The sequence below is a fragment of the Phascolarctos cinereus genome, unplaced genomic scaffold (assembly GCF_003287225.1).
Source record: "Phascolarctos cinereus isolate Bilbo 61053 unplaced genomic scaffold, phaCin_HiC Scaffold_4;HRSCAF=312, whole genome shotgun sequence".
Lineage (NCBI taxonomy): Eukaryota > Metazoa > Chordata > Mammalia > Diprotodontia > Phascolarctidae > Phascolarctos > Phascolarctos cinereus.
This window is the reverse complement of record NW_027555847.1, coordinates 138,763,773-138,789,804: the sequence shown is the minus strand read 5'-3', so window position 1 is coordinate 138,789,804 and position 26,032 is coordinate 138,763,773. Positions and strand designations below refer to the sequence as shown.

Below are 26,032 nucleotides of genomic sequence, written 5' to 3'. Positions count from 1 at the left end.
TGCCTACTATGTGCTAAGCACTGCCTTGAGGCAAATCATTTAGCTTTTTCAGGCCAAAGTTTCCTCACCTGCAAAATGATGGGGCTGGACTAGATGGCCTGAGAGGTCCCTTTCTGCTCTAGAGCTAAGGATCCTGCACCAAACTAGCAAAGTCCCTTGCAACTTTATATCCTAATGAGTTAGGAATGCCCTCGGCAGGGGGCCCCAGCCAGAGTTTCCCAGGTTCTTCCAGAGCCCTCATTGGTGTCCTGTGCCTCTGCTCTTTTGCTGTGAGACCTGGGGGCAGCTTTCCCTCTGCTCTTCCTTTCTCTCCACCTCCCCCAATAAGCTGAACCCAGCCTAACTCATATCCTTCTCTCTCTCTGAGAAGACCTAGCAGGTTCACAGGCTCTAGCCTGAAACCCCTTTTATTTCGTATTTCCCACATGTAGAGGGCTTGGCTGAGCCCCTCCTCACAATGTGGGTGATGTAGAACACTTGTGGGTACCTCAAACTGATGCATTTGGGCAACAGCCCCTTCTGCTTCGAAGTTGACATCTGCACCTCCCTTCACATCTCCTGTCCCAGGGCTGATCCTAGAAGGGCCTGACCCAGCCCCCCATTTCCTTCTGCTCCCCAGTTCCCAGGACACTGACTAGACCCACTTGTTTTGGTGAGACAACCCTTCACCAAATGCTCCCAAGAGCCAGGCAAGGCTCAGCCCTAGAGTGTCAGAGCAGGCAGAAATGCTCATTATAGCACTGTAAGCATCATGCATAGAAGTGAACTGTATGTTGCATTTCCCCTGTGCATGCTCAAATCGATTGTATACCTATGTATATACATTACACATATGTGCATCAATGTGGGGTTTTTGTATGTAGTATACATAGCATATGTATTTATTCCCTGGGGGTCCTTGGAAGAGTCCCCTCCAGTATAGCCAAAGTGTGGGCTGTGGGTTCCCTTTAAATCACATTTCTTAACTTTTTTTGTTTCATGGATCGTACATGACCAACCCCTCCTCCCTCCACCTTCCCAGAAGTCTGGTAAAACCTATGGACCCTTTCTCAGAATTATGTTTTTAGATGCATAAAATAAAATACGTAGGATTACAAAAGGAAACCAATTATATTGAAATACAAATATCAAAATACTCTTTTTTTAGTTTACCACCCCAGGTCAAGGATCCCTGTTTCAAATGTTCCCCTTCCTCCAATCCTATTGACTTCCCAAACTCTCTCTCTGTCTCTGTCTCTAGAGAGAGATACAGAGACAAAGAGAGACACAGAGAGGATTGGATAAGATGGGTGGAGAGAACTGTAAAGAGGTCCCCACCTCTCACCCAACCTGGGTCTAGGGAAACCATCAGCAGTACTGGCTCTACAATTCACTTGTCACCAAAAGGGTATCATAAAGGCAGTATGTTGATTCCTGCCTCTCTCTCCTAGGACAGACACATGCCCCTGAGAATGTCAGAGCTGGAAGGAACTTTGGAGTCCATCTTGATGGAAAAACTGGGGCCCCAAAAAAGAAAGTGTCTTGTCCAAGACATCGTGACCAGTAAGCTGAAGAGTTAGGACAGGAACCCAGGTCTCCAGATGCCTGGTCCAGGATTCTTTCCACCGTACTATGATTTCCTTTGGCTATTTTCTAGATTTAATGATGCTACTGAAAAGGGACTGGCCAGCCTGGTTCTGATTCCAAAAATGAAAGTTCCTAACAATTAGTTAGGGGTGGAGAGTCTCCTAAGCATGCCACAGTTCCCCTGAGTGCTCAGAGACCCTTCCTTCCCATCTCCCAGATCCTGGGCCCTCAGCCGGTTCCTCCCTCTTTCCTCCATCCCTTCCTTCAAGGAGGGGTGGCTCAAAGGGAACTTGAAAGGTGGCCTACTTCCCTCCCCCAACCCACCCCCAGGCAGCCCCTGGGACCATCCTGGGACAGAGAGGAGTCTCATTTCCTAGCAAAAGATTCCCAGAATAGGAGCATTCCTCACCCCCCTCTCACTAACCCATTCTAACTTAGGGCTTAAATAACCCTTCCTCACAAGATGCTCTTTCCAATACCTAACCTGACCCCCTCCTGCTACAGCAAAAAGCCTACCTCTTCCGGCTCAATGCTGAGGGGAGAGGGGGAATTGATGGTAGTAACCCCTACTGGTGTCCAGTCACTAGTTCTTTGTCCTGACAGAATACCAGGCCCACAGGCCTAGTTCTTTAGGCTAAGGTGGGGGGAGGGGAGGCAGGGGTGGTCAAAGGACTCCGGGGCTGGTGAATCCCATTGTTCTCAATTTGCTGGGCTCCTAAGCTCTCTCAGAGTTCTCCCCCTGGTTTCCCTCTCAGGTGGAGGCAGCACAGGATTCACCCGGCCATGTCCTTGGGGAGGTTGTCCACAGCCCCCCTGGGATGCCAGGCCCCTGTGGCTGAGCAAGGATTTCTTGGCAAGAAGGCAGGCCTAGCTAGCAAGGGCCCTCTTGGGCTCTGCTCCTGGCTGGGCCTCCTCTCCCCCCACCCACCACCCTCATTCTGCCCCCCCCCCACGCCCAGCCACCTTTGCACAACTATGTCTGGTATTTTCCTCTCTGCCTGGGGAGGGAAGGGGGTGGAGGAAGAGGAACGGAGGGAGGCCAGGCTGCCTGGCTGCAGGCAGGGGTTCTGCTTGCTCCTCGGAGTGTTTCACCTGGGCCCCTGCCAGAGGGGAGCCCGCCAGGCCCCTAGCTGTCTGTGCCGAGCAGCTGCAGCTGGGAGGAGAGCCCGGCCCGGAGCCCAGCCAGGAATAGCAGGAACCTGGGGTAAGAGGACAGGAGGGGGAGCCAACCCCCCGCTGAGAGGCCCCTAGGCCCTCCTGGCCCCACAGGAACCAGACAGATGGGCACACCCCTGGCCCCAGGGACAAACACCACTGCAAGCCAGCCAGAGAGGCAGATGGAGAAGCTGGGGGTGGCCAGGAGACAGACACAAGAACCAGAAAGGCCCTGGCCCAGGCTCTGTCATTCCTGGCCATCATTCCAAGGGGGCACCACCTGGGAAGGGTAGTGGGTAATGCTTTCTTCTAGGACACATACCCAAGTAAATATGCCTATATGTTCACTCATTCACACACCTATATATGTATACACATGTACAAAAGGATGAATACATGTATACACACACACACACACATACCTCCTTACACACTGGTACCTCTCCCCAGGAAACACCTGCTTCAAGACATATTAACTTTGGAATAGGTATCACTACACATTTCCCTGTCCTTCAGACATCAGTCCCTGTTCCCCACTAAAAAGTAAGATTCTTATGGAATCATTAAATATTACAAATGGAAGTCACCTTGGAACTCAGAATACACATTCTAAGATATAGAAAGGACCTTAGAACTTTACCATATAAGAGCTGAAAGAGGCCTTGACAGGAGTTCTTAACCTCAGGCCCATGAACTTTTTCTTTTCTTTTCTTTTCTTTTTTAACATTTTGATAACCCTATTTCAATATAACTATTTTCCTTTGTAATCCTATTATTTTATTTTGTGCATTCAAAAATTGCCAAAGGGAGGTGTCCATAACACACAAATAATTAATGATCCCATACCTTAAAAAAAAAAAAGAAAAAAAGAATGTCAAAGCTGGACTGGATTTTAGGCCAGGGAACAGAATACTAAAGCTGGAAGGAACTTTAGAGAATGTCTAGCCCGACTGCCTATTTTACAGAAGGAAAAACTGAAGTCTGGAAAAATTAAGTGACTTGCCTAAGGTCACACCATGAATTTGTGATAAGGTTAGGAATTGAACCCAGGTCTTGTGGTTCCTATCAAGGTTCTTTTTATAGCCTCCAGTCTTTGGAAAACCTAGAGCTTATGCCAGAGGTGCAGAGATCAATGAGAGCTCATGATAGGTACAGGGCCACATGTCACATTGGGCACAAAGAGTGTGCCACTTGGAGGTCCTATTCAAATGGCTCTGGCCTTGGGGGACACCTCCAAGCCCTCTCTGGGTAAGTCACTTAACCTCTGTATGCCTAAATTTCCTCAGCTATAAAATGGGGCTAATAAGGTATGTGCTAGCCTACTTGATTAATAAGGAGGTAACTGCTTATCTACCTCCCAGGGTTGTTGTGTGGATCAAAAGAGATAATATTTGTAAAGCACGGAGCACAGTGTCTGGCACGTAGAAAGTCCTAAATAAATACTTATTTCCTTCCCTATTCTGCCTTCCCTTCTTCCCTTCCCATCCTTCCTTCCTTCCCTTCCTTTTCTTTCTCCCTCCTTCCCTACTCCAGTCAGCAATTTGTCCCCCTCCCCTAGTGCCTTGCTTGGGAGCTTGGCACCCCTAGCTCCTCCACCCTTGCCAATTACTCAAGAGACCTTTGAAGGGTGGGGAAGCCTGGGAGGACCAAAGCCTGTCAGTCTCCTCAAGGGAAAAGAGCAGGATCCTCATCACAACCTCCAGTGAAGGGAAAACCAAAGCACCTTATAAGAAACTGTCAAAAATTTATTGACTAAATATACTCATTAGAAGACTGGTATGAAATGATACAGAAAGAAGTCAGAAGAATCAAGAGAGCAAGACACACAATGACCATAAACAATTATGCAAATGAAAACAACACTGCTAGGAAATGAAAATCAGATTAAGTGCAATGGCCAATTTTGGTACTGGAAAACTGATAAAGAAAAACACTTCCCTCTTCTTAGTAGAGGTAGGGATCTATGGAAGAAGAACCTTGTCTATACTGTCAGATGCAAAAAATATTTCATGAGGTATACTTTGGTCCATCTTTGTCATCTTAAAGTCACTCTCCCTCCAGGAAGCCTTCACTGAGTACTCTACCCTACAATAAAATAACTCCTCACCCAATGTGATCTCCAATGGTATTACTACTCACTGATATTTTAAGAGAAATTTACAAGGGATGTCCTTTAATCATTCCCTAGGTATTCATCTCAACACTCACAACCAGGACAGCCTTCAATGGTTACCTGGTATGACCTAAACCAGATCAAGAATGCCATCTTCAACATCTCACCAAAATGGTCAGCCATTCTCTGCTTGAATACTTTTAGTGACAAAGAACTCCCTACTTTGCAAGGCAGCCCACTGTACTACTGGAATGTACTCTATCAGGAAACATTTCTTAACATCTCAATGAATCTGTGGCCTTATGCTTGCCTTCTTTGTCTTCTTGTCCCAATCTTCCAGTAAATCATTCCCAGGAAGCCTACCTGATATGCTGAGGACCTTTCCTTTAGCTTTTTTTTTTAAACACTGAGTGAATACCAATGGAGCACAAGCATTGTCAATCACCTATCAGTCTTGCTACAAAATCAGCCCATTCTTATTATATTGTATTGAAATCTTCCTTAAGTTTCACCTATTACTCCTAGTTCTATCCTCTGGGGCAAAACTGAACACATCTAATTGCTCCTGCACATGACAAGATGCCAAGTTCACATAATGCCTCTAATGCTTACTACCTGTTACCCTGGACAAGTCACATAATCCTGTCTGCCTCAGTTTCTTCATCTGTAAAATGAGCTGCAGAAGAAAATTACAAACCACTCCAGTATCTTTGCCAAATGGGGTTACGAAGTGTTAGACACAACAGAATGACTGAACAACAAAAATAGCCTCTATCTCAGAGCTGTTGTGAGGACCAAAAGAGAAAAGAAGGGGGCGCAGCTAGGTGGCGCAGTGGATAGAGCAGTGTCCCTGAAGTCAGGAGGACCTGGGTTCAAATTCAGCTCAGACCAAACACTTGACACTTACTAGTTGTGTGGCCCCGGGCAAGTTACTTAACCGCAATTGCCTAAAAAAGAAAAAAGAAAAGAAGGAAAAAAGGAAAAGCACTTTGCAAACCTTAAAAGTGCTTTATAAATTCCAGCAATGATGATGATGATGATGATGATGATGATGATGATGATGCTGACAGCCCTCCAAATACTTGAAGGCAGCTACCTCATCCTTCCTAATTCTTCTCCAGGCTAAATACTTCACCCTCCTGATGTCACTGGTCCTTTCCAAGAATGAAGAACAAATAAGAACGATCCTGGTTCCTTTAAACAGTCCCAGTATGGCATAATGTCCAGTCCCCTCACCATCCTGGTTGCCCTCCCACAGGTGTGCTAAGGCTTGTCAGTATCCCTCTATAATACGGTGCCCAGAACTGGACACCAATCTTGCAAGGGCAAAGTAGAATACTAGCTAGATTCTCACCTTGATTCTGAACATTTTGCTCCTATTAATGCAGCCTAAGATCACATGAGCTATTTATTACATTGTGCTAGCAATCCTTGAGTTTACAATCCACTGACTCCTAGATCTTTCTCCACATGACTCCACATTTTTCCACGCATTTCCCTACCTGTACAGTTAATTTTGTTTTAACTTAAGTATTTGTGCCTATTAAATTTCATCTTATGACACGTGTTCATCCCATTGTTCTAGCCCTTTGAAATATCTGGATTCCAATCATACAACCTAAAGTATATACTATCACTCCCAGCTTTGCTTCATCTAAATTGGAACTGTACATGATCTAAGTCACTGGAAAAATGGTGGATGGAATAGGACCCAAGACAGATCATTCTAGTAAATAAAGACATCCCTCTAAGTTGCCTCAATACTATAATCACCATTCTTTGGGTCCAGTCCTTTAGTCATAAATCCACCTAAATTTACTTACTTATCTTCTACTCTAGAGCTTTCTATTTTGTCCAAAGAAATATCACAAGCAGCTTTGTCAAACACCTTACTGAAATCAAGGTATGCTAGGCCATGTCAACACCAGCATCTTATCTACCAGTCTAGTAGTAACCCTATCAAAAAATGAAACATGATCAATCTGACATCACTTATTCTGTATCAGTAAATCACTAGGCATTTATTAAGTGCCTGCTATATGCCACGCACTGTTAGGTACTGAGATTTACAAACAAGAAAATGAAACAGTCCTTGTCTTCGGGGAGCTTACCTTCTACCCATGCTGGATTTTAATGATCATCACTTCCTTTTCCAAGTGTTCATATATCCTCCCTTTAATAATATGCTCTAGAATTTCCCCCAATTTGACCACAAACTACCTAAAGGCAGTCTTAAATCCCAGAAAGAGCACATCTCCTCTTTGAGGATCAGTGTCCTCATCTGTAAAATGGAGATAATCCTCACTGCACTACCTGCCTCAAAGGATTGTTGTGAGAAGTGTTTCAAAAATGTTCAAGTGTTATAGAAATGTGAGCCAGATATATCTATCCTAGCAAGTCCAATAAGAAGCAGCTGACTTTGACCTAGCAATATATACCTACTATGCACATAGTCAAAGCACATAGGTCAAGGAGGTCAAAGACCTTGAAGGGGAAAGCCTCCTATATACAAAAATATCTATAGCAGCATTTTTTTTTTGTGGTGGCAAAGAGCTAGAAGGAAAGTGGGTGCTCACCGAATAGGAAATGACTCCATTTAAAGAAAGCATTCAGGCAACCACCTCTTCAATATCCTGTATGGTCTGGGAACCCCCCAGGGATTCCTTGAGACCCTTTCAGGAGGTTCAAGAGGTCAAAACTACTTTTGTAGTAACACTAAGAAATTTTTATTTCCAATACAGTAAACATCAACAGACATAACCCACATAAACAAAAGCTCTTGGTGTGGATAGAGTTCCTCAAAAATGCTGAAGTATTCAGGGGCACAGAGATCCAAATTTTGATCCCCTCATTTTATAAATAAGGAACATAGATAGTGCATTGATTTATTTTGCTTGACTATTTGTTGCAAAGGATTCTATGGGGAGGGGGGAGGGTCACTTATCATTTGGAAGAAACAGTGACATTTTTAAAAATAGCATCCTTAAAACATGTCAAAAGGAAAAAAATTAGCTGGCTAGACTTGAATTTCCAGCTTGCTGTCTCTATATCCTATATAACTTTCTGTCCTAAGAATTCCCAGGGTTTTGAAGCTCTGGGGAGAGCCCCCCCTCTCAACCCCTTCACTATCTGGCTGCTTTCATGTGTTGAGGCCCATCTCAAACCCCAAACCTATCCCAACTTTCATTCTAGCTCCTAATAAGAATAGTTTTCCTACCTACGGTGTGACACAGTTTTACAAAGTGTTCTCTTCACAATGATGGCAAGCAAGATTATAGCAAGTATTATTATGCTCATTTTTTCAGATGAGGAAACTAAGGAAAAGTTAAGTGACTTGTTCAAGGTTACAAGTACAGTACTTAAGTGGATGAGCTAAGATTTAAATATTTTCCCTAAAGGAGGGGAGGAGGAACCCCTCCCCTTTCTCTCAAATCTCCAAGTGTTTTGTGATTTCATTGTTAAAAGAAGAAACTCCCCCTACCCTTTAGGAATGGATGCCCCAAATCCAAATTTGGCTATGCTGCCCCAAGCTAGTGATGATCTAATTCCAACTCTGGCACCTTGGCAACTCCTTCCCACCATTGCTTCCCTCTACAGCAAATCAACCAGGTCCCCAGATTCCTCTTTCTCCCTGAGGAAGTGTGCATCGGCAGAAGGCTACTACTGTCCAATCCCCACTTGGCTACTTTAATCAATCAATCAATCAATAAACATTAAGCACCTACTATGTGCCAGGCACTGTGCTTAGCACTCTGCATAGAAATGCAAAAATGAGGTTGCATCTTCCTTCAAAGAGCTCACATTCCACTAGAAAGATATATCCTTGTTGGTGTTCAGATGTTTTCAGTCCTGTCAGATTTTTCATGACCTTATTTGGGCTTTTCTTGGCAAAGATATTCCAGTAGTTTGCCATTTCCTTCTCCAGCTCATTTTATGGATGAGGAAACTGAGGCAAACAGGGTTAAGTGACTTGACAGGAGTCACAAGCCTAGTAAGTATCTGAGGTCAGGTTTGAACTCAGGCAGATGAGTCTTCCTGGCTCCAGGCCTGGCACTCCATATCCACTGCACCACCTACCTGCCCATATCACAAAAAATATACAGTAATATATAAAATATATAGTGATATATAAAACATATGTGTATATACACACATAGTGATTGGGCAGAGGGCACAGATATCTCGAAGGAGATGTCACTTGAGCTGAATGTGGAAACAAACCACAACAGAGGTAAAGAGGGAGAGCAATTTCGGACCATTGGGCATATGGAACAGCATAGGCTAGTTTTGGTGGAGTATAGCCTGTATCAGGTGGGGTAATACGTATTCAGTCTGGAAACATTGTGGAGGGCTTTAAATGCCAAACAGGAGAGTCTATATCCCCCCCTTTTTTTTTTGGTGAGGCAACCGGGATTAAGTGATTTGCCCAGAGTCACACAGCTAGTGAGTTATATGTCTGAGGTCACATTTGAACTCAGGTCTTCCTGACTCCAGGGCCAGTGCTGAGCCACTGAGCCACCTAGCTCCCCCTCTGTATCTTATCGTAAAAGCAGTCAGGAGCTACTGAAGATCCTTGAGCAAAAGAGCAACACAGCCAGAACTTTGTGACCCTGGGCACACAGGTAACTTCTCTTTCATAGTCTAACTGGAAAACAAGAGTAGCCTTTAGTGACCTTTGAAGTCCTTTTCCGGCTCCAAATCTATGATTCTATTTACCTGTTTTTTTTGTTGTTGTTTTAGGGGGGGTTTTTTAGGCAATTGGGGTTAAATGACTTGACCAGGGTCACACAGCTAGTAAGTGTCAAGTGTTTGGTCTGAGGCCGGATTTGAACGCAGGTCCTCCCGACTTCAGGGCCTGTACTCTATCCAATGCACCACCTAACTGCCCCTACACCTATGATTCTATAATCGTTTATTGGACCAGCAAGGTCCAGCTGCATGGTGGCTCATAACTCGTATTATGACCAAGATGGCAGACTGGGCTTTGAATTTCTCTTCCCCTACAAAGAATGGAAGGTGCTAAATTTAAAGCTGGAAGAAATCTAATTGTCTTCTCTTTACACATAAAGAAAACTGAGGCTTAGAATGCTGAAGAGATTTGCTTCTTCTACAGATGGTGGAAATAGCCCCAGATTTAAGAGTGTGTGAGCCTCAGTGAGGTACAGTGAATCAGTTCGGAGCTGTCAGCACCCAGACGGGAAGCCGGGTCTTCCCTTTCTTCATCTGTATAATAGGAAGTATGCTTGTATGATCTACTTCAAAGTGTTATGGGGAAAGCTCTAAACAAATCACAAAGCACTGGAGAAATGAGAGCTCCTACTCTTCACAGTGGGGCAGCCAGGCAGTGCCACCGTGGATAGAGTTCCAGGCCTAAAGTCAGAAGACTCCTGAGTTCAAATCTGGCCTCAGACACTTCCTAGCTGTGTGACCCTGGGCAAGTCACTTAACTCTGTGTGCCTCAGTTTCCTCATCAGTAAAATGAGCTGGAGAAGGACATGGCAAACCACTCCAGCATCTCTGCCGAGAAAACCCCAAATGGGGTCACGACGAGTCGGACACGGCTGAAACAACTGAACAATAACAGCTCTTAACAGCAGTGTTTTATTTATTATAGCCAGACATCAACTGCAGTTTGGTTCAGTGGAAGGAGCAGAGTCTGGAGTCATAGGATATGAGTTCGGATCTCACCTCTGATATTTACTACCTGTGAGCAAATGATGTCACTTCTCTGGGCCCCAGTTTCTTCATCCATAGAATAAGGGAGGTTGGATTAATTGGCTTCTCAAGTCCTTTCCCGCTTTACATTTCTTTCATTTATTTATTTATTTATTTATTTATTAGATTTATTTAATTTTTAGGCAATTGGGGTTAAGTGACTTGCCCAGGGTCACACAGCTAGTCAGTGTCAAGTGTTTGATCTGAGGCCGGATTTGAACTCAGGTACTCCTGACTTTAGGGCCAGTGTTCTATCCACTGTGCCACCTAGCTGCCCCCTCCCCCCCCGTTTTACATTTCTGATCCTAGGATCCTATGTGCCATCTGCGTCCTCTTCATTCCCATGTCCCTACCACCCTTGTCCAGAGTACCATTACCCATGCTTGTATTATTTTATCAGCTCTAGCTAGCCTTCCCTCAGCCTCTCTCCTCATTACAACCTACTCTGCTCTGGCTGCTAGAATTCTGGGTCAAGTTCATTTGCCCACCCCTAAACTCCCTTCTTGGTACTCCTTGGCACAGACACATCATTCCGGCCAAACATGTTCAACTCTCTCCAGTTCAACCCTCCCCCCCTTAGGAACCTTCGTGCTCCCCACATCACGGTTTGGCTTCCACCCAGAGACCCTACCTAGAAATAGAAAGCTCTAGCTTATGGTGAAGACCAATTCTTAACACCTCCTCCGGGAAATCTTCCCAGATTAACCCCAACCCCAAACAGATCAGGCCCTAATTCTCTCATGGCTAAAGTCAAGTGTAAGTTGCTTTATAAGAGCTCCTGAAGCTTCCTGGTGGTAGCTTGGTACAGGTGTAAAGAGCGATGGATTGAGACTCAGGAGACGGCTGAAATCCTAGCTCTGCCGATGACTGAATTATAGTCACACTGGCAAAAACCTCCTACCCTCTCTCTGGGCCTCATTTTTTTTTCAGATGAAAAATGGGAATAATAGTATTTGCAATACTTACCTCACAGAGATGCTAAAAAAATCAAATGAAATAATGCAAAGAAAATACTTTATAAACCACAAAAGGCTCTATACATGCCAGTTATTATTATTTTTGTCTTCATTTATGAATGGACACTATACATGGAAAGAGAATCAAGTCAATTCTTCAATTAACAAATATTTATTAAGCCCTTTGATAGCACTTAAGGACTAGAAGTTAGAAAAAATCAGAACTGACAGATACAACACTTTGAAGTTTTGCAAAACACTTTATATGTACTATTTCATTTGATCTTTTACAACTACCCTAGGAGGTAGGTACTTAGGGGTAGGATTATCCCTGTTTTACAGATGAGGAAACTGAGGTTCAGAGAAGTTAAATAACTTGCCCAAGGTCACACAGCTAGTTAGGGATTGAGGCTAGATTTGAATCTAACTCCAAGTCCCATATTCTTGCCACTTGTCCAAAGCTGATTCCTTCAAGAAGCTAGAAATTAAAAGGAGACAGAAAAAAGGCAAGGCAGTATGGCCTAGTGTAGGGATAGAGATTCAGTCAAAGGGCCACACTTGAGGACCTAGAGGGCCACATGTGGCCTCGGGGCCAAAGGTTTCCACCTCTGGCCTAGTGGGTAAAGAGCTGGCCTCAGCTGGCTATGGGAAACTGAGCAAATCACTTACCCTCCCTGTATCTTAGGCAACACAGTAAACAATAAATTGGAAAGCAGGTACCAATCTACTTTGGTGGAATTTTCTTCATTGGAACTTAGTCCCCCTTACCAAAGAAATCCTAGGGCCTATCCAAGAAAGAGAGATTAAGAGAATAACAGGAACATAGTCATGTGTCTTAGTATTCTAGAAACTGTTGAATTTAATTGGTTGCCTTCTTAATGAGGGGGGAGGAGAGAGAGAAGGGAGAGAATTTGGAACTCAAAATTTAAAAAAAATGTTAAAAATTGTTTTTACGTGTGATTGGGGGGAAATAAAATATTAAATATATATATATATATAAAATATATATATATAAAATATATATATATATAAAAAAATATATATATATATATAAAATATATATATATATATATATATCTTGAAAGAAACTGTTGAATTTTAAAGAGACCAAACAGAAAAAGGATGAAAGATTGAAGAGTGAGGTATTACTTCCAACAGGGAGATCAGGAAAGCTTTCATGGAGAGAGTAGGAAATTAGCTGGGTCTTGAAGAGAGAGAAGAACTGTAACACACAAGCCATCTGGGGAGAGAGACAACTCGTCCCAGGTATAGAGCATGGCCATTACAAAGGCACTGAAGCAAAAGAGGGCAAGATGAGATGGGGGAATGACAAGGACTCTGGTTCAGCTAGAATGTAGAATGTGTGAAGGGGATGGTGTGAGATAAGACTGGAAACGTAGGTAGGTCAGTCAGGGCCAGAGTGGAAGGGGCCTTGAGGGCCAGTTTATAATATATACAATTCATGTTATAGGCAATAGGAAGGAAGGAGGAGGGGAAGGAAGGGAGGAAAGAAGGGAGGGAGGAAGGGAAGGAAGGAAAGAAGGAAATGAGGGAAGGGGAAAGGAAGGAGGAAGGAAGGGGAGGAAAGAAGGGAGGAAAGAAGGAAAGGAAGAAGGAAGGAAGGAAAGGAGGGAGAAAGAAAGGGAGGGAGGAAGAAAGAGAGGAAAGGAGGAAGGAGGGAAGGAAAGAAGGATTTATATAATGATTTAAGGTTTGCAAAGTGCTTTATATATATTAATGTACAAATAAGAAAGTGAGAACATCAGATCTGTTCATTAGGAAACTTGCCATGGCCTCTATGAGAAAAGGATTAGACAAAGGAGAGGCTGAAAATGGAGTTCAGTTAAAGGCTATTACAATAGTTTAGGGAGAGGTAGTGAGGGGCTGGTAGGTGGTGGCCTTAGGTAGGGTAAGGTGCCTGCTTACCTAGCCCAGGGTTCTGTACACAGTGAATGTTCTCTAAGTTCCCCCTTAGTGATCTCCTGTGCCCACTCCTGTCCAGGGCTGAACTGGTCACACAAACCAGACCCATCACCTGTCTTTTGCATTCCATGCCCAGCTCCCCTGTGGCAGTGATTTGGGAGATCCTATCACACAAGTTGGGGAAAGGCAGCTGTTGCTGGCGTGGAGTGACAGGGTCACGACGGTCCTGTTTCTGGAAGCCCAACCTCCCCAGGAGTGGTCATGAGATCCTGGGAAGGCCGCTGACTGCCCACCACCAGCTTTGGGTTCCATTTTCTTGGTTGCATTGTTCTTTAAGCTCTAATGCCTCCCTCCAGTGAGAGAGAAGGGCAAATGGGGAAATAATCGAGCTGAGTAGGAATTAGAGTCATCCAAGGCATTAAAAGAGGAAGAAACAAGGAAATAAGCATTTATTAAATGCCTACTATGTGCCAGGCACTTGTGCTAAATGATTTGCATATTTTATTTCATTTATTTCTTTTTCCCTAATCTTCCAGGCCTTCTGGCAAGCAGCAATAATTCTCCCAATTCCCAGCTCTGCCACTAACTAGCCGTGTGACCTTGAGCTGAAAATCACGGCACTCTTCCAGGTCTCAGTTCCCTCATCTGTTCAATCAAAGGATAAGAATAAAGCATCTCTAAGATCTCTTCTGGTATTCACATTCAATGTTTTATGTTCTAACACCATTTGTAGCTCTAACATCCCATGGTCTATATTTTCAAGTCCCTTTCAATTTTAATGTTCTTTTTTCTAAGATCCTTTCCATCACCCTGGTACAGGCAAACAACCATTAGATTTGGAGTCAAACAATCTGAGTTTGAATCCTGATTCTGCCACTTGCTACCATATGACCTTGGGGAAGTAATTTAATCTCTGTGGGCCTCAGTTTCATCATCTGTAAAAAAGGAGGCTGGCCTAAGAGAACCTGCAAGGTCCTTTCTAGCTCTAAACCTAAGATGCTATGATTCTGTCTTCTTCACATTTCCAGCCCCAACATTATGTTATGACCTCCTCCCTCCAAGCTATAGCAGTCCATGTTCTTCCAACTGCCCTACTCTGCAGCCATAAAATTCTTGATATTTACACAATACTAACTTTCAAAAGTGTTGTCCCCCACCCCATTACCTACTCTAGTATTCAACAAAAACTACATCAGATAGTTTCAGAGAAACTTGGGAAGTCTTGTACAAACTGATGCAGAGTGAAGTGGCCAGAATCAGAAGAACAATTTGTTCAATTACAACAATATCATAAAAGCTAATCAACTCTGAAAGACTTAGGCACTCTGATCCTAACAATCACCACCCATGATTCCAAAGACTCATGATGAAAAAGGCTGCCTACCTCCTGACCCAGAAGTGATGGAGTCAGAGTGCAAACTGAGATATCATTTTGGTAAACGTGGCCAATGTGGGAATTTATTTTGCTTGATCATACGTTTTTGTAATGGGGGGTTTATTTTTCTTGTTTTCTCAATGGGGGGGAGGGAGAAAGGAAAGAAGGTGAAAAAATTCATTTTAAAAACTGAATTAAAAAAACTATGATTTAGATAATACACTTTGTTTAACTTTATCAGTTTTGGTTTTGGTCTGGACCTGGATGAAACTCCAGCATGTGGAAACCCTGATGTGAAAAGTCTCTCTACCCATGCAGGTAAGTCAACTCTCTGTCATTTATAATCTTTGAGAGTAGGCTGAGACATTGAATGGATAAGTGACTTGCCCAGGGTCACAAGGCCAGTCAGTCAAATCAGAGGAAGGACTAGATCTCAGGTCTTCCTGATTCCAAGGTTTACTGCTCCATCCATTACTTCCTGTTGGCAGGAGGTACAGTAGAAAGAGCACTGGTCAGAAGACTTGGGTTCAAATCCCATCTTTGAGACTTACTACCTACATGATCTGGGGCATCTCACCTTTCTGAGCCTCAGCTTCCTCATCTGTAAAATAAAGGTATTAATACTCAAAGGTCTCTGAGGTCCTTTCCAACTCTGATTCTAAATCTTTCTAGTAAACAAAAGAGCAGTGGATGTGGGGAGTCCAGAGGACCTGAGTCTGAATCCTGACTCTACCAATGAGCCTGGGATTCTACACAGCCTCTCATACCCATTTTATAGATGGAACTAAGGTGTGCCCTTTTTCAGCAGAAGGACTTGTCCCAGATCACACCGCTAGTAAGTGGCAGGGCTGGAATGAATCACCAGGTCTTCTGACTCTAAGCCCTTTTGCTCTTTCCACTTCACCACAACAGCCCCCTCCTCCTAGACAGGAGCCCAAGCAGAGCTGCTCAGCAGGGGTGGCTGGGCATGGAGCCCAGCTCCCCTCCCATTCGCCCTCTCCAGTGCCCGAGGCACCCAGCCACAGAGTAGCAAAGGGGCAGGGGAGGGAGGAGGGAGGGAGGAGAGAGAGAGAGAGAGAGAGAGAGAGAGAGAGAGAGAGAGAGAGAGTGAGAGAGAGGGGCAGCAGTACCAGGCGTGAACTCTGGACTCTCTGCCTTGCCTCTGGCCCTGAAACTAGCCCCTTTCTGTGGGCCCCCCTCCCATCACTTTTTCAGACCTCTTCTCATTCCCTTCCCTCCCCTGACACTCCCCTCCTCCCCCTTACCTCCTGCTCCCTGCAGATTCAAGGCAGGAACACTGTCTGAATATAAAAAGCCAAATCCAAATTGGTCAGCTCTGCATTTGTTAATATCCTGCCCCCCATACGTCTTCCCAAGGAAAAACTACCTTGTTCAGCCCTGCACACACATACCAAGATTATTTCCCAGGCAAGCGGTAATGGGGAAACTCGGGGTAGCCTTGCATCAGTTGTGATTCATTCCCATCCAGGGTGTGTCTGAGTTTTGTGTGGCCCAGAGCCTGTGCATTTGGTAGGCTCCCGGCCCAAACTAGGACCTCCTCAAAAGCAGGGAAGGTATTACCACCACCCTTTTAATCACCCTGGCGTTATCCTCAACTCTTTACCTTCCTTCATCCCTCTCTCCCCCAATATCCAACCAGCTGCCAAGTCTTCCATAGCAGCCACAGGATAGAAAAAGAGAAATAACACAGACACCAGGCTATGCACCACCCAGTAGTATTAGAGTCCCAAATTATCTATTATCTACAGTCAAGTTGGTGGCATGGTGGATAAAGTGCTCGACCCGGAATTAGGAAGATCAGAGTTTAAATCTGACCTCAGACGTTTACTTCAACCACTGTCTACCTCAGTTTCCCCATGTGTAAAATAGAGAGAATAATAATAGCACCTACTCCCCAAAGTTATTGTGTGAGGATAAAATGAAATAATATTCCTAAAGCACTTTGCAAACAGCTTCAAATAAAAAAATAAAATCTCATTTCAAACTCACAACTACGGGAGGTTGGCACCACAAAATAGGTTTATTTGCCTTTTACAGAAGAAAATACCTAAGAGCAAAGTGACTTTCCTCAAATCCCTCTGCTAATTATGGACAGATCTGGGATTCCAAGTCATCAAGGTCTACCATATCTAAGTCCAGTTATCCCTGAGTATCTTGACCCTAGCCCCTGAGCAGCCTGCACACCCAGCAGAGTGACAGTGAGTCCCCCAACCAGGGAAGGTGGGGGTCTTAGCAGACAGTAATCCTGTAGGACTGCTCCTTCTATCAGGCACAGCAGGGGAGGTTCTCTAGCCTCTGGGAGCTGGGAAAAAAAATCAGTGCTCCTACTTTGGATAGAAGGGGGAAGGGAGTCATGCCTGACCCAGGCAGGCATCTGTAGCCTTCAGACAAAGGGAGATGCTGGCTGGAGTCCTGAGGGGGAACTGGCTGGCTGCTACTTCCCTAACCACTTGGCCACATGGAAAACCAACCAGGTGTCTAGCTATGGGGAAATGGGGGCCACGGGAAGGAGGAGAGAGGGAAAAAGATTTCTCAGGATATACTCCTTCCGGCCAGCAGTCCCTGGGGACCAGCTATCTCCATGTCAAGCCTGGCCTGAGAAGCCGTAGAGGAGGGGCTGGCCTGGCAGGAGGGGTTACAGGGAATGGGGGGGCCTAGGCTGAGCAGACATTTCCTGAGAGGACCCCAGTGAGTCCACTTATGCACTCAGCTCTCCCCTCATCCTTCTTTCCCTTTTCTTCCTCCCCTGCTTCCCACCCCTCTACCCCCCAGGGTGTCTGGGGCAGAAATGTCAAGGGTTGAGGGGCTGGTGGGGGGAGGGGTATATCAGGGTCCTTTGTCAATCCTGGCACATGGGTAAGGAGGATGGAAGGAGGGGGGTGGGGTAGGGTCTGTATGTCTGTCTCCGCCCCTCCACCCAGCTGTCCAGCCATCTGTCCAACTGCATTACTTACACACACACACACACACACACACACACACACACACACACACACCAGTCTCCCTTCTCTTCATCTTCTTTCTGTAGTGGTCACTGCCCTTCATCAAAATTAACAAAATTAACAAAAGGAAGTGGCACTGTTTGCCAATCTGTGCCCCCCTGGGCATTCTCATCTCTCTCCTGTCAGTGACTACAGCTTTGCAAGCACCCCAACAAAGGCCCCTCCCCCACTGGCCCCCAGCAAGAAGCTGAGAGCAGAGGATCACATAATCAGAATCACAGGATTTAGAACTGGAATCAGAGACTATAGTCCAACTCTCTCATTTTACAGATGAGGAAACTGAGGCTCAGACAAAGGCAGTGACTGGCCTATGGCCATATAGGTAGTAAGTGCTAAGGGATAATACTGACCCACTGGCCCCTACACCTTATCTAAGGAGCCCTGAGAAAAGACTCAGGCATCTTCCCCCCACCCTATGCATACCTCAGTGGCCTGTCGCCAGTGTGGATTCTGCAGACTATCTTAAAGGCTTCCACCCTCAGGTCTAAACTGGGTCCTTGCATTCCCAGCCCAGTGTGGTGTCAGACACCCCAATCCCAGCTACTCCTGAATTTCTCAGTTCCCCAGTGCAAGGGATGAATGGAGCTCCCCAGGATACCCAGTGGGGCAGAAGAAAACAGGTTCTGAGCAGTCACTGGGTCTGGAAACCTGACTGGTCCAGGACTGCATGCTTGTACTCTCCGTACCCTGAGTCCTGTTATTCCCTCTCCCAGGCTCCAATGTGGCCCATAGCTGGAGCTCCTCCCATCCTTCTCCCCTCAGTAAGGGTTCTGGGATGACCTGAGAGAAGAACCCCAGGCCAAGAATCAATGGTCAGTCAGCTAAAGGAGTGAAGAAGAGAAGGGGACTGTCAGACACCCTACACCATGACTGGACCTTTGGAATATACCAGGGGACTCAGTGGTCAGGCTGCTGGGCAAGGGGACCTACAGAAAAGATCCAACCAGCTTCTCCTCAGCCTATCCCGTCCCCCTCCTCCTCCCCTGGGCTCTGAGAGACAGGAATACAGCAAGAAGCTATTAGGGCCAGGTAAAGCAGATACTGAGAGATGCAGAATCTGTCTCCTTTGGGAAGAGGAGTTCCTGAATCTGAATGCTTCTCACAAGTCCCATGAAGGAAGGTGGGATGGTCTAGAAAGTCTACTAATCTTTAAACCCCCTGAGATTACTAGCTCTCTTGTTTGGGGAGGAGAGTTAGTAGCCAGACCTGGCTTTCTGGGGGAATGGGCAGAAAGTGCTAGGGGAAGGGGCCAGGCCTGGGTCCCAGATGCCAAAGACTTGGAACAGTAACTGTTTCCCAGGGCTTAAGGGCCTTAGAGAAGGCCAGCAGATACCCACTGTCACACAGGAGGACCTCAAGAAGGCCTCTTTCTTACCAATACCCCCAGACCACTGTATTACTGATGAGGAAGTTAGTTATAAGACTAAGGGAAGGAGATCTGGACTTGAGTCCTGGATCTTTCATCTCATTCCAGTAGGATGTGAGTACCTGGACAAATCACTTCCCCCTCTCTGGGTCTCTACTGCAGTCCTAAGATAAAGTAGTTAGACTGTTCAAGGCTCTGTAGAGTACAAATCTGAGAAGCAACTGGCATAGGACATTACAGAGAATAGGGGTCTGAGTTCCAGTTCTGCTACTATTTGCCTGTGTGATTTTGAACAAGTCACTCAACTATTCTCTGCTTTGGTTTAAAAAAAAAATTCAAACTGTAAGGTCAGCATAACAACTGATACCCTGCTTCCCTCAGGGGGCTGTTGTGAAGATCAAAGAGCCCAGTGCATGTATAGATAGCGATAAAGCATTTTGTTTTACTGTTTTAAGTATTTACTATTCAACATACTCTTTTTTGGCCTCTCTGTCACTCAGCCTCTTTCCTGTAACTGAATGTCTTGGGGAAACCTGACTAATAAAAGGGCCTAGTTACTCTGGGACTCAACCATCTCCCTCTAAACTTTTTCTTTTCCTCCCTAGTCCCCAGAAAAACTCAATCAGGATGGGATAGGCAAAAGTCTCTGGGAAGGAAGGTGAAGAACAAGACCCCCAGTGACCTACAAAGGGATCTGGGTCTCTCCTTCTGAGACGATGATACAATCCAGACACCACCACTCCCTTCAGCCCCCTTCACTGCCTGATGAGAAAGGTTGCGGAAAGAATCGTGGGCTGGTAGTCGGCAGACATGGGCTCCTTTTCTACCACAAACTGTTTGGCCTTGCACACCTCCAGGGGCCTCAGTTTCCCCATCTGTCAAAGAGACAGGATAATAATCTTTGTCCTGCTTCCTCAAAAGGCTATAGCAACATGGAACCTGTGGACCTCAGGCTAAAAACCCCTTTCACGAAAAATGTACCCAGAAAGTTTTCTTTAAATTGTCCTTTCTTGGGGTAGCTAGGTGGTGCAGTGGATACAGCTCTGGCCTTAGAGTCAGGAGGACCAGAGTTCAAATTCTGCTTCAGACACTTGACACTTACTAGCTGTGTGACCTGAGGCAAGTCACTTAACTCTGATTGCTTCACCAAACAAAAAAACAAATAAATTGTCCTTTCTGCCTTTTGCCCTTAGACTCAAAAGCAGGGAGTATATGATTTAAAAATTCATATATGACTCAAAACAACTAAAGAACATGCATTTATTACGTGCCTATTATGTGATAAGGATACAAAGAAAAAGCAAAAACTATCCCTGTCCTCAAGAAGCTGCCATCTAATTGGGAAGACAACATGTATAAACATATACATCCCACCGGGGAAAGAGTAAGTGACCTCGGAGGCACCTTAAAGCTTTGAGATTTTACTGAAGTCAATAAATATTTATTAAGGACCTACCTGAAACTGTGTTAGGTGCTGGGGGACATACAAATTTTAGATAAGACATGCTCCCTACCCTCATAAAGCTTACAAGCTCCTAGGAGGACATGACACAGGTTAACTATAATATGAAAGAATAGATTCTAAGTGGATAATCAAAGTGATTTGAGATCCAAGAAGGAAAGGTCAGCACCAACTGGAGGGAATAAAACGAAGCTTCTTGGAGGAAATGGTGTTTGTGCTCGGTTTTAAACCCATTTCTATGGATAGAGACAGTCTAGAAAGTAGAAGGTATGCACAAGAGCCAGTAAATTGTCCAGGTGAGCTGGAGTACATGGAAGGGAGTAGTGTGAGATAAAGCTAGAAAAATAGAATGCCTACAGATTGTACAAAGCCTTGAATGGCAGGTGAAGGAATTATAACTTTCCTCTGATGCAATAGGGGACCAGGGAAGGGTTTCAGTGGAGATGCATGATCAGATCTATACGTGAGAAACACCTTTATGCCTTCCCCTCACCACTCAGACTGTTTTTCCTTCCTTACTCCTAAATCTATGTCATTCCTCTTCTCAAAAATCTTCAAAAGCTCCCCAATTGACTACTAAGTAAAAGTCAAATGTTTTATCCTGGCATTTAAGGTCCCCCTTAATGAGACCACTCCTGCCTAATGTGACGGCCTCAATGCACTCTGTGCCACTCCATGCACTCCACGCTCCATACAGACTGGATGACATTCTCACCCACAGGCATAGACCACATTTTCAGGTCTCACTTACTTAAATATTCCTTTACTTACTAGATGTTTCCTAGCTCTGATGCATCCTCCTTCTTCATCTACCCACTCTTTAAAGCCCAACTACAATGCCACCTCCCTCACAAAGCCTTCAGATTCCCTGTAAGGACTTCCCTCTCAGCTCTCCTGGAGCATTTTGCTTTGTACTTTGGTGGACTTAGCATGTACAATGTGTATCATAATTATTTGTTTCTATCTAGACTAGGAGCTCCATGAATAATAGCTAACCTTAAGGTTTGCAAAGCACTTTATACATAGTATCTCATTTTAATTTCCTGACCACCCTGGGAGGGAGGGGCTATTATTATCCTCATTTTACTGATGAGGAAACTGAGGCAGGCAATTCCTTGTCCAGGATCATTCAGCTACTAAGCGTCCGAGTTTAACTTTGAACTCAGGTCTTTCTGACCTCAAGTCCAGCCCTCTATCTACTGCCCCACCTAAGTTCCAGCGACCAAGTCAGATCTAAATTTTGTATCTCTTCCAGAGCTTATTGTTTGTTCAATCAAATTGTTTATTGCAGTTATCAATCATTAAGCATTTATCAAGCACCTACTTTGTACCAGGCTCTACTAAGAGCTGGGGATCCAAAGATAAAATGAAATATTCCACATACTCCAAGAGTTTACATTCTATCAGGGGAGACATGTACACATATAAAAATACACAAAATGATTCAAGTGACTGGTGGGGGGAAAGGGGAGACATGTACAAAGTAAACAATCAGAATAGGGCTCTTGGCGGTCAATAAACAGTCAATAATCAAGAAACATTTATTAAGTACCTACTATGTGCAAGACACTAGAGTCGATGCTTGAATTGAGTTTTGAAGGACACTAGGGGTTCCAAGAAACAGGGATGAGGAAGGAGTATATTCCAGGCATTGCAGAGAGTCTAGGAAGAGGCCCGGAAACAGGAGATGGAATGTCATGGAAGGAACAGTAAATTATCTGTGTATGTGTTCACCACCCCCAACCCCAACTAGACTATAAATGCCATATGAGCCTAACAGGGACCTGGCCTCATTTACCCTGGCACAAGTGCTTTGACCACAGTAGGTGCTTAACAGATGTTGGTTGAATTGAACTTAATTCATCTGGCAGCTGGATAGAGGATAGATTAGACAGGGGTAAGAAAAGTGGGGGCTGGAGACCTATTAAGACATTATTGCAATGGTCCAGTCAGGCACTAATGAGGGCCTATCCATGGGTGGTGGCAATTGGAATAGAGGGGAAGGGACAAATGAAAGATATTGCAGAAGAATAGAATAATTGCAGAGTTAACAAGAAGACTCTTGGTTTCTAACCAAATGGCTATGGGAGAAAGGGAACAAGGCAAAGACAGACTCTATTTACCAGGTAGCAAGGGCAGGAGGCACAGGACCGACTTATGGAGGAAGAACCAAGGCAGAGCTAATGGGACATAATAAAGAACAAAGTGACCCAGAAGACTGACTCCTAACTCGGGCTCACTGTCAAGTATTCCTTCCCCAGAGGCCAAGCCCTCTGCCCAGCGATATGTCCTAGTCACTCTCCTCTACCTCCAAACTGGGGCATGATCGGTAAAGTAGCTTGTATTTCTACAGTGCTTTACATTTTATGAAGGACTTACCCCCTCCCCCCACAAACACACTGGAGCAAGGAATGGAAGTATTCTCTCCAATTACAGTCTTATCTCAAGCTGGGACTTGAACCCAGATCTCCTCCCTCTAAGTCTGGCGCTCCGTCCACAACACCACTGATCCACACTGCCTTGTTGCCGGACAGAAAGAAAGGACATTCCTTCCAGTGTGTGTACACAGAGAGAGTAAAGCAAGGGAAGGGCAGAGTTCTCACCCTCCTCTCTCTCCTTCCCCCTCCCCCACCCTCACTCCCCCGCTGCCTGGATCTCTGCACCACGAGGGGAGGAGGCCCCAGACACCTGCTTAGCCTGCTGGGAAAGATGCCAAATTAGAGGCCAGGGACCTTAGGGGAGAGCTCCTCCGATGGCAGGGCACACCCTTAGGGAATCTCATCCCTGACAGCAGCCCCCTACTGACTCTGAAACTGAGCCTGCTGCCAACATCAGGACTTGGGGCTACAGCTCAAAGACCTTTCCTAGGCTTGTGTGCCTTGGGATTGCCTGTCCTGAGTTCTGCCCCCATTTCCTTGGGGAAATTTAGGGCTTTGGGAAAACAGGTCAGGAAAACAGTCTTCCCTGACAGAGCTCAAATTCTCTCTGAGTTTGGGGGTGGGGTAGGGAATAAAGACACTCCCCCTTGCATCCCTAAGAGAAGGGTAAGCAAAGAGAGGAAAAGACAATCAAATCTATTTATTTACAGCTCTATCTTTGAAAATAAATTGAGGAGTGGGGTACTGGGAGGCAGAAGAGGTTGGAATTTAAATGAGGATTTGGGATTCTCTGTGAATTTCAGCCCCTACCCACAGATAACTGAGAAATGGGGATGTACTCTGACAATGCCCTCCCTTTTCTTTCCTAACCACATCTTCCCCATAAGCCCTCTCCCCTAAACAACTTAGCCCCTAAAGCCACTGCTCCTGAAGCTGTGGGGGACCAATGCCTGGAAGTGGGGTGACTCACTGTCTGGCTTCCCTGGCAGCCTCCTCTCTTCTCTCCTCTTCCCCCTCAATCAGAGTAGGAGGGGCTGGCAGGTGTCCCTCTCTCTGAGGAGGAGAAGAAGCCAGGGAGGGAGCTGGGAGAGGCCCCACCAAGGGGATTTGGCCAGGTTCACTCAGGGGCTAAGGAGCCCCAGCTGGAGGGATTTAAAGCTGAAGGTCAAAGGTCAGAGACAGCAAGGAAGAGAGGGAAGGGATGGAGGGGGTTGGTGTCAGAGGGTCACCACTAACAGCAGAGTAGGGGAGAACAGCTTTCACTGATCTGGACCTGAGGGCCTCCAGGATTCCTGAATGTCCCATGGTAGGATCAAAGCCCAGCTCCATGAGACCCTTGGAGCCTCTGAAGCCTCCCCCCCTCCCCAGATGGCAGCCCAAAGCTCTCCAACCTGGCCCCTTGATAGGGGGACTGAGGCTGCACCTCATTACTCTTCATATATAGGCTAGACTTTAAGGGTAGAAAAGCTATGTGGGACAGAACCCACAGGGGTGAAGATGGGCTCTGATTCAGCTATGGGAAAGGAGGAGCTCAAAGTCCCTGAGGAGCCCCCACAGACTGGACTGTAGGGCAGGGAAGCCACTGCCCCCACCCACCCATCCACCTGGTGCAGCCCCTCCCCTAACCCCATCCTCCAGCAAGGGGTTGCTGAGGGCAGCAGGGCAGGTCACTCCGCAGAGGGGCTGGGGCCCAGACTGGGGAGGAGAGGTAGGGGGAAGGGAGAGTGCATGGAGGTCACTAGGGGGAGGGTGTTGCTTGGTTTCTGGGGCCTGTGGTTCCTGCTGCAATCTGGGTTTGAACAGCTGTGGTCAACCCTGGATGGGAAGCCCAGAAGAATCCTCAAAAGGGGCTGGGGAAGAGGGGAGTCAAAGGCTGGGCAGACCCTGACTAAGTTCATTCACCTCTCTTGGTCAAAGGTTTCCTTATCTGGAAAATGATGGAGTTGGTCTAGAGGATTTCTAAGGTCTCTTCCAGCTCTAATTTGGTGACTGCCAACATTGCCCTAAGCTTTAGCCACTCCTCTAAATGTCAGTTAAAAAAAAAAAAGGAATACGGGATGTTCAGAAAATCAAATCTGGAGGCATGGTTCTTGTTCAGGCTCTGCCACTACTGAGTTTTATGTGACCTTGGGCAAGTCACTTAACCCCTTTGATCTGTAAAATGGAAGGGGGTGAGGGAGCCTAGAGGTTTGACTCATTCCCTATGGCTTCTTCCAGTTCTAAATCCTATGACATTCCTTCTTTTCCTCCCCACTTAGCCAGACATACATAGAGGACCTCAGTCCAGCTACCCAGTTTGCAAAAGAGTTGGGGAGAAACCACCCCCTCCAGCCTCTGGGGGCCTTGCCAGGACCCAGCCATTTGCCTGGCTGAATTAGATTTATTGTCCAACTCTTATTCAGTCTTGCCTCTCTCCTTGATCTTCAGTTTTGGGGCCTGAGCCAGGTTAATCTGGGACTGGATCAGCTATGGGGTCTGAATGGCAGAGGGCCCAGGTGTCTTCCCAGCATCATCTCACTACTCCAAATGTCACCAGAGAGTGGCCCAGCACAGGCACAAGGGCACACACTCTCTTACACACAGACACAAAGAGGTACAGCATAGCCAGTCTCTCTTTAGAAAGAACTGCCTTTCTAATTAATGTTCTGGAGCTCCAAATCAGCCATGGGGAGTCCCTGGTTCGGGAAGGGCAACCAGCCAGAGACTCCAGGTGCCAGCCAAATTTCATCCTCACCCCCACCCCACCTCGGTTCTACCTAGGGTAAGTATGGAACCGGGAAGGTACCTCCCTTGGCTCAGTATGCACCTGTCACACTTCTTCATCCCTCCCCCCAGACCTGACCAAGACAGCCTCCTTTTGGCTCCCATACCACTAATTCCCAGGTAAGAGCAATCCAGGGACCAGCCAATCTCTTTTCTCTTCTTCTTCCTGGTCACCTCACTGGCTCCCAGGGTGTGCTGGTGAAGAAAAGGGTGCCCAGGCCCCAGCCCTGATAGACC

The 26,032-nt window shown here is 45.8% G+C and overlaps 1 protein-coding gene across 2 annotated transcripts in view; it reads right to left on the bottom strand.

Annotated features, from left to right (window-relative positions):
* Positions 1-26,032, bottom strand: part of GLIS2 (GLIS family zinc finger 2) — a 45,798-nt gene that overhangs the window by 18,081 nt on the left and 1,685 nt on the right. The gene's annotated exons all lie outside the window — the stretch shown is intronic.